Source organism: Rhopalosiphum maidis, chromosome 1 (assembly GCF_003676215.2).
Source record: "Rhopalosiphum maidis isolate BTI-1 chromosome 1, ASM367621v3, whole genome shotgun sequence".
NCBI classification, from domain to species: domain Eukaryota; kingdom Metazoa; phylum Arthropoda; class Insecta; order Hemiptera; family Aphididae; genus Rhopalosiphum; species Rhopalosiphum maidis.
The window spans coordinates 77755642-77768020 of NC_040877.1; positions in this window are offsets into that span (position 1 = coordinate 77755642).

A 12379-nucleotide genomic window follows, 5' to 3' on the forward strand; every position below is an offset into this window, starting at 1 on the left:
GATTTTCGTGAATGAAACGAATTCCTCTCTTCTTCTTTTTTTTTCTTATCCGTATCTTTTCTTCTGCTATACACTGCACACGTTACAGTATACGTATATAATATAATTCTCGTTTTCGAGGTGTATGTATAGCATCTCGCCCTGTAGTAATCGAAACTTATGAGACGGTCCGATTTTATTGTATTCTCCTAAAAATAGGTATAATTTGAGAACGAAAAATATTTTCACAAAATTATAGTGCTGCGGTATATTATTTATTGGGGCTATAAAACGCAGGTATATTACGATGATATACACCTGTTGTTCGATTAAAACGTCGTATTCTCTTTATCTGACTGCAGCATGTATAATATGTATATAAATATATTATATGTATAAACCTATTCAGTCACACGTCGCTTAATAACGTCGCGAGAGCGATAGAAGAAAAGGGAGAGATGAAAAATTTGAAAACCGAAAGAAACACGTTATTAGAGGGCGCTATACCTTTGTCCGACGAGGAGACGCGCTTGACTAAATATCGTATGAAATGAACCAACAACCACTCCGACGCTAAAAACCTTAGACCCTACTACATTATAATGTGTATAGTATCATTAATATCTTCAGAAACTGCTATGTTATTACTTGTTGGACAGAGAAGAAGACAAAGGTAAAAAGAGAGAAGGCGGACATTTCGTGTCTACGGCGTAAAGATTAACGTAAAGTTTATAAAGATAAACGTAAATCAGAGGGCGTTGGCTAACTCGTACGTCGCACCCCGCAGTGTAAAGGTAAGCCCTGTGTTTACTTCGAATTATAGACCGACCGCGCGGGAATTGGCATAAATTTAAATAGGGAATATCTTAGGTCACGCTCGACTTGACTGTCTCAAGCCTCACTAGTGAGATAATATTTTAGAGTTTTACTGAATTCGGTTTTCACGGGTTCTTGAGAAAAAGATTAAGTCAAACTGTTTATTCTAAAATAAATATTCAAAATAGTGGGCATATTACTGCCTTGTTTTTTTACTTTTAAAAATCTGTTAGATCCAAAACGCGTGAGTATTAAAAAAAAAAAAATTGTAACGCACGCCGTCCGCGATAACGTACATTCGAACCGTGTCGTTTTACGCTGGATAAAACCGCGTGGGCGAGTTTTTATCACCCGCAAAGCAGATTGGCGTGTAAATATACTATATACACTCACATACACCCGCACGTCGCTCTGGTCGTATAGCGCATTATATAAATACATAACACTATAGATGCGCGCGCGTCAACACCAGTGACGGCCGTAGTCTTCGTTTCGATTTTATTTTTATGACGATTTCAAATATTATTATATACGGAGTGATTCACAAAGTAAACTCACACCCGTATTCTTCTATAGCTATTAATTTATTCAAATTCTGATTTTTGATATTTTTAAATAATAATAATATAGGTATTATACTTATGACCATATTAATATATAACATATTATTTTATTATTATTACCACATTCAATGATATGAAAATATAATATATGTGTATCTAGTAACACTATCTCTATATTTGTTGTTGTACAATGTATATTTTTTGTAACTACAATGAATAAATAAATAAATTTATGAATATAATATGGTCTTTCAGTACATTTAAAAGCTCTAAAAATTGTATTTTGAATAACTGCAACATTGAAAAAGAAAAATAGGGTTAGCATGGTTACTGAATCATCCTGTATATACACATATATACTATATCATATACGCATAGCACTAGCACATATTCGCGGACTTCACGATATATTATAGTGAGTAACATAGTGGTGGTTTTGTAAGGTGGAAGTGAATGACGCATAGAAGACGAAATATCTATTTATTTTTTTATTAGAAATACTTCAGCGTACATATAGCTTCTATATAATTTTATCCGGCACCTTAGCTCATTCTAGTGGTTGTACGAAAATCTCTTGTATAAACATTTTTCAATTACACACAGCGCATATGTTTCTACCTATATACATACTGCTGCTATACATAATGGCAAATGCTGGATACAATATTGGGGTTGTTGTATCATTCATTGAAACGCGTTTTTCATTTTTTTTCGGTAAACTTAGTGACCGACGTACGATCAAAATATGAATGTCACGTAAAATACTATATATACTATAACAATATTGTCTTTCGTATAAGAGACGACATCTAAATGCACGGTGACGGCGATAGTTATATCCTGTCGGCAGCGAGGACGAAATGAATTTTAGAGGTCAATTCGTTTGAAGGTCACAAACACGCACGCACACTGCAATGTCTGCTGACGCTCTGCCCGCCCGCAACACCGCCGCCGATGCCGCCGAAATAATCGATCCGCATTTGTTCCGACCCCTCATTCAGTCGCCGCCGAGGGGTGTGTGCGCGAGCGTCCCTATATACACTTCGCCACCGCCCTCGCTACGCATTTTGGGGTGGTTGCCGACGCCGAAAACCTGTTGTCAGGGGGACGCGAAACTTTCGGTCGAAAAAAGAGGGTGCGCGTAGAGAGCAAAAAAAAAAAATAACAACAAAGGCCGACGACTGCCCGGAAACGCGAACGAAAACTCGAGGTTTTATGCGGCGTGTTACGAATAAACCGAGAGAAAAAATAAAAACTCTACAAAGCAGCTACATTCATTATTATTATTATTTATTTTTTTTTTTTTTGAAAATCCCACGAAAATCCCATGGCAGTATGGCGTACGTACACGTTCGTTATTTCCCCGACGAAAGCTGCTCATATTTACGAATAGACCGATACAGTGGTTTCGAAAAATGCGGGTGTCGCATTATAATATATGAGAGTTTTGCAGAAACCACGTCAATCTTACGTGTTTTTCGGTGAATATAAAAGCAGAGCTTTCGAGAATATTGAAAATACATCTCGCGGCACTGTCTTGCTAAACGTGCACATACCTACGCTTGGTTCTATATCTATACTATTGATATTTTTGATAATGATGATAATAATACAAAGCGGTATATATTCATATTTTATATTAAATACGCGTTTTTTGAGAAACAAAATGATCGCTTCGTCAAAATTATCTTACTAGACTAAAGGTGGGGGTAAATCACTTCACCAAACTTCAATGTTAACATTTTCGTCATTATTTTATTACAACTAGTTACAAGGTGAATATCAGAGGTGTTCATAAAATAATGTGTACTTACGACTCAATAAATATATTTTAATACTTATTTATTTCAGATGTTATAATTATTATAATGTCGACGCAAGCGTTATTGAAAGCAGTCATTTTAAATACATAATATGTAAATACACACATTATGTATATTATATACAAATTAAACAGATCTATAAAAACGACACTTATTTGGTAACAATAAATTGTTTAATTATTATTTTCATCTATTCGACAAGCAATAATGTAAAATTAAGTAATAATAAAATGTTTGATACGAAAAATGAATACATAAATTTTATTCCAAATTGCAATATAACTGAATGAGAAAATATTATTTTTTATTATTTTTTGAGTACATATCTTTTTCTTTTAACAATAAATTATTTTTTAAATAGATACCTACATCTTATGTTAAACAGTCGTTCTAGTCTCATTAAATAGCACTGCTAAAGTGTATAAGTTAAACTATGGTGGTAATTAATCTCCTGGCGGATGTGTCTAAAATCTATTTGAATAATAATATTCTGTAGGAATTCAAAATTATTGGACAGATGTTCCAGACATACCGTGCGGGTCTTCGATGTCACAATTCACTGTGCATTATATAGAACCCGTATTTAGGGTTGACATGCCCACGAAATGTACACCTAATCCCAATAGAATAGATGTACAGTACAAAAACATTTCATAATTGATTACGATTGACAGTCACTGTTGTGGAAGAAAAATAAACGCACAAGATTTATCTTTTCTCCAAAAATAGTCCCGAACACTGAAATGAACAATACTATACGGCACAACAAAAACTATTCAAGTGTTAAATCCATTAAATCATAAACTCTATGGTTTCCTACCAACATTTTAGTGGATATGACTATATGAGATAATAATACTATAATACCTACATGAAAAATAATATAAATATTCGAAAAATGTATTCACATAAATATTAATTTTACCAACGATTATAATAAAGACACTTCAATAATTCAATAATTGCATATAATACCATTATTTTATACTTTTACTTAATTGTAAATATTTATTAAAACTTAATAATATTACATTGTACCTGTATTTTTTTTAAAAAAAGTCGATTAAAAGAAGATATTTCTTATTTATTAAACATATCTCAAACCGTTTCAATAAGTTACTGAACATGAAATTCCACTGAGCCATATTCAAATGCACTGCAATATAGCGAGCCGAAAAGAATACATCTGACGAAAAAACATCTTTTGTTGCAATATACGTATATTGTACCTAAACTAAGAGGTCTACCATAAAAAAAAAAAAAAAATAAGGAATGTTAATACCTTCGTATAGACGAATAACGACGACGTTTACATCATCCAAGATGAACGTTACCTGCAAGGTGAGATGATGATTATAAAATGGTTCGTAAGTCAAAAAAATATTTCACTTTTTTTTTTATAATTATTATTATTATTATTATAACACAAGCAGTGTAATAAGTTTGTCCAAATTTGTTTTTAATAACTCGACGTCAAAATGCAATTAAGTAGCTCACAACCTTGAATGTAACATCCGATACACTTGTGTCAATTGTCTCTTATCGCTCGGTTGACTCCGCGGAAATTGCCCCTCGTTCCATTGTACATTAGAACAATGTTCATGTCGAATTCCATTGAATCAAAGTCTACACAGAAAATATACGTATTTGTTCAAAACGTAGTTCATAGACGCTCAGACCAAAAGTGAAATATAGCAGTGCATTACTTAATCACGAACAATCGTTTTTGTAATAAATTTAAATTTTTATCGTTTTCAAGGACCGCAGTCGGTAATATATACGTTTGAAATCGAAACGCACAATCGAAAATAACAATCGTTAAGCGAAGTAAAAAAATATGACACAATAATACGACATGAATATTGTATGATATCATTTTTAAAGGTTGAAGGCGGTTATACAATTATCGATAGCACTATACCTAGTATACCTATATAATTAAGTTATTTTTTTTTATATCCGTATTATTATTATTATTATTATTATTATTTGGTCAAACGAAAAACAAATAAAATCGAAATTGAAGAATAATAAAGAAATGTAACAAACTTTCATGTCGAAAAATCTATAAAACAACCACAAGCGGAGGCCCGATAAAAATTTACTGCGAAACCCAAAACACGCAAATAGACCACCGCCGTACGTTCTGAAAACGAACCGATATTCCCGGGGTCGTGCATATATGTGATATCCAAATGCTCATATACCTACTGTTGTTGTTACCACGGTAGTACAATAATACGCACGCGGTCGATCGACCGAGTAAAATATTTTCGTTGGGAAAACGGTAAACTGAAGGCCAGCGGATCGGACAAGGCTCGTGCGGCTGCTGCACCGTGGTGATTAATTATTATATTATTATACTCGCTGCAGTACGACCGCGACCGAGAAGAGGGATTTCGGTTGGGCGGGTGTGGACCGGGAACGACGGGCTGTCGGAAGAACGCCGTTTCGAAATTAATTTAAAACCCGACGAGGGTGGTTTTTCTCCGAACAAAAACTACCCCGTCGCAAATACACTCCGTTGCACTGGGTTCTGATGGTTCTGGGAAACGAATATCACGAAAACACACGCGTATGATGAGTCCTGTGCGTGCAGACGATAAGGAACCGCCGGCGACGACGTGCTCGCGTAAATACCGAATGGCTAAAATATGAGATATAGTGGTGTGCGTATGTGTACATTATATAAGTACATAATATATATATGTGTGTGTGTGTGTGTGTGTGTGTGTGTGTGTGTGCGTGTGTGTTATACACAATATAATGTATTAAATAAAGGAATATAATAACAGGACGTGTATATGTGTATAGGAAAAAGAACGTTTTGGCAGACGGAGATATTCCGCTGGAGAAAAAGAGACGGCAGCAGCGGCGTCCGGGCGCAGTAAAAACTGCCGGAGCAGGTGCCCGCCGGCCAGACGAGATCTCCTCCGCCGCCGTCGCCTCCTCTTCTACTGCCGCTGGTGCTCCTGCTGGTGCACATGTGCTCCACGTTTATGTGAGTTTTCGTCGGCGTTTTTAAGAGGCCGACGCATTATTTCCGCCTGTACGCGGTCTCTTGATCCGTGTCTTTCACACACACGCACTTGTATATACACACGATATAATATAATATATAATAACATAATATAAACACATTTATATATAGTTTTGTGCTATGGCGATGATGTCTTTTATGTGCTTTGTATACGTACACGACGGCGACGACCGAGACGCGGACCCTTTTTATGCGTTCGTATACGTGCTGCCCTTGACCCCTGCAGCCTCGCCGCATCGCTCCGTCTGAGACTGTAATGCTACAGCCGTCTGTGATACGTATATGGAAACGCGGGCTTTTCAAAAAAAAGTCAACTCCGCGATCCGTTTCAGATTTCTCGTCGGTTTTCCGACCCGTCTGCGGTTGTATCGCTTATATCTATACAGATTCTAATTATTATTGTTATATAGGCGTGAAATATTATATAATATTGTGTAGCGTTATCGCGTGAACCTTATACGAATTTAAAAACATTTTCGTTACCTATAGAATGGGTATCTCCTCGTAATGGTGTGTCATCGTCCATCGATGGCATTGACGTTTAACGATTTTTCACTGCGACAATCAAAAATCCGTGAGTCATATAATAACGTGTTATAAAAATATAATAGATAGTTGTCATGAGTTTAATTACCTGCATAGAAAATAAAGATAAGGTCATAGATCCACGGAAACGGCGTAAAATCTCCTAATATATTTCCACTACCATAGTCCTCCATATGCTTTGACGTTTGACCGATACATATTTAAGGAAAGTAACCATTCTTATTAATTCTTCCCTAGAATAAAAATTAAATAAGGTACAACGAGATTGTTTATATTAGTCCTATGCAGCATTAGGACAATACATTTTTTACATTTGTAATAATAATTATATTATCTCAACGTACATTTGTTAAAACATGTTGTAAGCAGTGCAAACTGTTTGTATAGTACTCTAGTCAATCTTACTTACATTTTAGAGACTTTATATAGTTACTCATTATTTTTATTGGATCAATAATTTATAATTTATAATTGTATGTACAGTGTGCACTCTATCTAGTGACCCTGGTGCACTGACCCGCGGTGGACTGAAAGCATTTGAAAGGTCAAATGGCCATAGAATTTACGTATACATTTAGTTGCCTTATTTCACACCGCAAGACCTACGATAATATTAAACTATGAAATAGTACATAAAGCCACACGCAGACTACTTTTATTATATTATAAACTAAAACAACGACCATGAAATAATAAATTCAGAAATGGGACAACATAGAGAAATAGTTTTAAATCCATGTGATGTATTGATTAAAATTATAATATTAAATATTAAAATGGTCAAACATTTAGCAATTACCTACTATTAGTATTATTAATTATTATCATGCTAGATAACATTTTTTTTTTTTTATAAATCATGATAGTTTAGAGTCACTTGTGTATTGTGTAATGAATGACTATGGCAATTAAATAGAATATATTAAGAAGGAAAATAGCATTGAATTAAAATAAATACATCAGCAAAATACATTTTTACCCATCGTATTTTATAATTAAATTCAAAACTATTATATTTAATGTTTATATAATACTATACTAACCGTAATTATCCATAGACTAGTATTATTTATTTTTCACAATGATGTATTGGAGTGTGACCTAAAGTTTCTTAGTGATGATCTGTGAATGTAACGTATATAAATGGTGATCGATCAAGCACATGGTAGTTGGCACGTCCGTTTTGTGGTGGAACGACAAACATATACAATGGGCTTATATGGTCTGTCTATACGAAGGATTTAAAGAATTTTCTATCAATAATGCCTGTTTTATAAATTCGTTTCACAATGACAAAATACAATCCATATCCCCGGAATTAAAATAAAGTATTGTGCATTTTAATGATGTAGTTTAAATAGTAAAGACAACATTTTAATCGAATTGGGGTTCGTTTTAAATGATATCACAAAAAGTCATTAACAGGAGTTCTGCTGCCCGTCTAGCATATCGCCACAGCGATTGCGTTAGGAATGTTTTCAGTGCAAGGCTTCTTTATTATAGCAACAATAATTGTCTATTATTTTTCGATGTTTACTTCATCGCACGATATAATATGAACTATATACCTACCGCAGTAACTCACGGCATAAGTGTTATTATTATAACAAATCTATATATATATATATGATATTGAAATTGTATTCGATAGGAGTATTGCGTATAGAGCAGTCGGTATGTATGTATTTAATAATAATAAATACAATTCCACAAATAAATCATTATAAAGTCTACTAGTCGATTCGAGTGAAATAGACGTTCTCGAAAATATTTATACAGCATACCTTACCCGTACTTTATTAAAATATATATTAAAGGTAAAACGAACAGTGTACGGTTGGAAGGAACGAGAGTGTACTTGAACGTTTTTTTTTATTATTTATTTCTGTTATTAATATTTATAAATCAATTTATTCGAGCCGTGCTGGTGTACCTGTATAATTAAGTAGAAGATCGGTGTTGTTACATTGTACCGGCCCGCGACGTCTACAATTATGAATTTTCGAGTCCATTCGACGCTCTTTACCAGAATAAATGTACCGCACACGTTTACAGGCACATTAAAATAATATAATACATAATGTTTATCAAAGCCAGTCCATCTGTGCGCGCGCGTGTGTGCATTGTGTGTGTGTGACGACTTTCACTTTCGGTCGGCCCCGTAACCGTCAATTACGATTCTCCTCCCCCCCCCTCACCACTTGCCGCACGGTCGTTTCAATTACCGACAATAGCCCACACCACCGGCGTACTAGGTATGAAAAAAAAAAAAACAAACCAAAATAACAGTTTCATACAGATACCCGCAGCGTTATAAGCACGAATAGTGTGTGTACACCTTTACGTCGTGTATACGGTGTATAATTTTTTCTCTCTCCCGAACAACGCCAGCAGCGGATTTATCCCAGGCGCACGGAGAAGGCATTTGTGTAGCTGCTCCGTGCACCTCTCCATACGCGCGTAGGATATGTGTGATATAATAATCCTGTTGGCAGCCGGATTCGGAGTCAGCGCACACCGCCAAGGACAAAGCCTTGAACCTCGCCGGGCCACCAGACGACCGCCGCCGCCGCCGCCGCCGCCAATACTTGTCAGCATTCCAACAATGCGATATGTGTATTACGTTATTTTTTATTTTCTCGTTTATTTATTTATTTTAATTATCATATAATACACGTATAATACGTGTAGACCTCAACGCGGTGCACGGGTTTTGCGCGACCGACAAATGCCGTTTCGCCCGAGTCCCGGGAATTTTGTTTTTGTCTCGTCCGCCGCGCGCGCCGGCGCCCGACGCCGGACGGGCGCCAATGCTTTTACTCGACGCGCGCGCGCGCGTATCGCACGCGGCAAAGTTTGCGCGGCTGGTTTCGACGGACCGCTGCAGAAGGGGAGAAAACATGACAAATTCGTCCGTCTTCGGAACCGACGATGCGATTCCGAACACGCGGTACGCCAAAACGTGGTTTTCGCACTAAATCTTAGTTGGCCGTATACAGGGCGATTCGCCGAGCGCGCACACCCTCTTTTTTACACCTAATATAGCACATTTATTCTAATCCCGATTTGTGGAATGCGTAATTTTATTGCCTAATCCATATTAATCTATCGAATTTACAATCAAGATTTTCAAAATAATTATCCACTAAATAATTTAAAATTGAAATTGGAAATACGACAGGACGTTCCTTAGGCAGTACGAAATAACTCGACGACTTGAAAATATGATTTTTAAGTATATTTAAAAATTCGAAAAATTAGAATTTGAAGACATTAGTTATTAAATTTAAAAAAATGTCGCCCGCGCACGTTTGGTCAATCACGCTGTATACATAATATGTATTTATCCCTGCAGGCCCGTGGGTAACATATTATGTTTTCTAAAAAGACGATCGATGTGTTTACACAACAACACATATACGCACTTACTATACGTATATTTTCCGTACTATATACCTACCGCATACCTGTGACCTGCCTACACCTACGTACTAGCTACCTACCTGCCTGTACAACTATAATATAATGTTATTGGTAAATGTGTGTATAAGCGTACATACGTGACTAGCAGCGGGTGAACTGAGTACCGTCCGTTTGTTCGATTCTCGAATACACACGACGAGGGTAAATAATAATATTCATGAGGTTTTTGTGTTGTCCATTACAATTTTGGCCGGTCATAATACCCTGGGTATCGCTTTTCAAAATGATATTTGTGTGTATGCAGAAAATATGTTCAACGTTCTACCACACCGAACTCGATCGAAACATGGGTCGTTTGTACACGTCACACGCCTAACTGTGACAAGTAGTACTACACTTACCCGACAAAGTGAAATAGTTTAAAGCTAAATTTAGTCTGCGCAGAAACTCGGATAGAAGAGATGCGTACCGTATTTAAAAAAATAAAATATTGATCATATTTTACCCGTGGATATTTAAAGCACCAACGGAGTCTTTAAATCCGCAAGTAGAAACATGTCTGACGAAGGTCAATTATTATTATTATTAACTATAATAACATCTACTAAAGGACAAAAACGATTTTTCATCTGGAAAAATATCGTCATCTCACACACACACACACACACACACAAACATACATACAATGATCAGTAGAAAAAGCGTATGCATAAGGCTTTATAAAAACTTTTAATAGATTTCTCCTATCATGATAAGATGTATTGGCATTCTCGATTTAACGTAAGCTACGTGATATTTTATCGACCAACGACAAAATATTTATTATTTTGTAAATTCATTGAATATATTACTAAATATTTTTAATATTGTTCATTATAGGTATTAACGACATCATAATGTTTAATGGCGTCGTTAATCGTGTCATTATTATTATAGTTGATAGAAAATAATCTGAATTCCAAAAACAGTAATTTGAAAATGTAAAAACTAACATTAGTTTTAATTTATCGAGTTAACGGATTATAAACTGACCAAACTGAACCAGATAAAGTCGTCAAATTCTTGGAAGTAGTCCATATTATTGAAAACATCAACGCAAGTAAATTGTCTGTAAAAATTGTTTTAAAACCTTGAAACCCGTAACAATCCAACATTAATAAAACAAACGAGCCAGAATGCTTAAGTTTTTATTATTATGACTTGTAAATTAATTTTTGGTACTTTGGAGCAAGTCCAAAGAGCTGACGTAATTCTAATAAGTAATAACCTTACATTTCAAAATACGTACTATCTATATAGTATCACAAATTTATTCAATGCTATTCGTGACATTTTAATGTTGTTCGAAAAATACTTCGTGTCTGGTAAAAATATATATTTAGATCCTTTCTTTAACATTTTTAAAATAATTTTTTAGTCAAACCCGATTTTTATAAACACATTTTAAAAAATCAATAAACACAGTTAATCAATAAACAATTTACCTATAAATGATTGAACGTTGTGGTTGGTTTTAAGGTTTCGAGTTAAAATGTCTCTAATTGAAAACCATAAATAACTAGCAGGTATAGAAACAAATTTAATATTCTATGTTTTAATGGCACAATTCTTGCGAATCTATTACAAAGACTAATGAATTACTCAAATTGAGTTTATTTTAATCAATTTTGTATTAGTAATATATTTAATCGGTTATTGAACAGTTATATGCAAAACTGAGAGTATTATCATTTTTATAATCAACAACCATAAAAACCTATGAATAAATGTACATAAAACTTCACTATTATTTTCGACTTTTTACTTACATTTTCATTTAAATGATTTCATTCTGACTTCTGAAATGAAGACTTACAAATGCTAAATGTCTAAATCTAAAGACTATTCCTGTTTTTTACTCGCGTATTCCCAGATGGCAGATACGACGGACATTGAAGATATCTTTATAATTTATATGTGATAAACGAGTTATATTTTTTCCATGAGAAGTGCGTATTATCTTATTGTGGAAAGTATCCCCCGCACCCACCATTAAAAATTATACATTTTACTAACCATAATCTCGTTACTCAACGTATGTGTTATTTTTTATTAAAAAACTTCGAATAAGATTATCATTTTAATGGGTTCGTTCAAATTATAACTTTTCCCACAAGTGTTGAATGATTTTGATTTTTCAAAAAAAATAA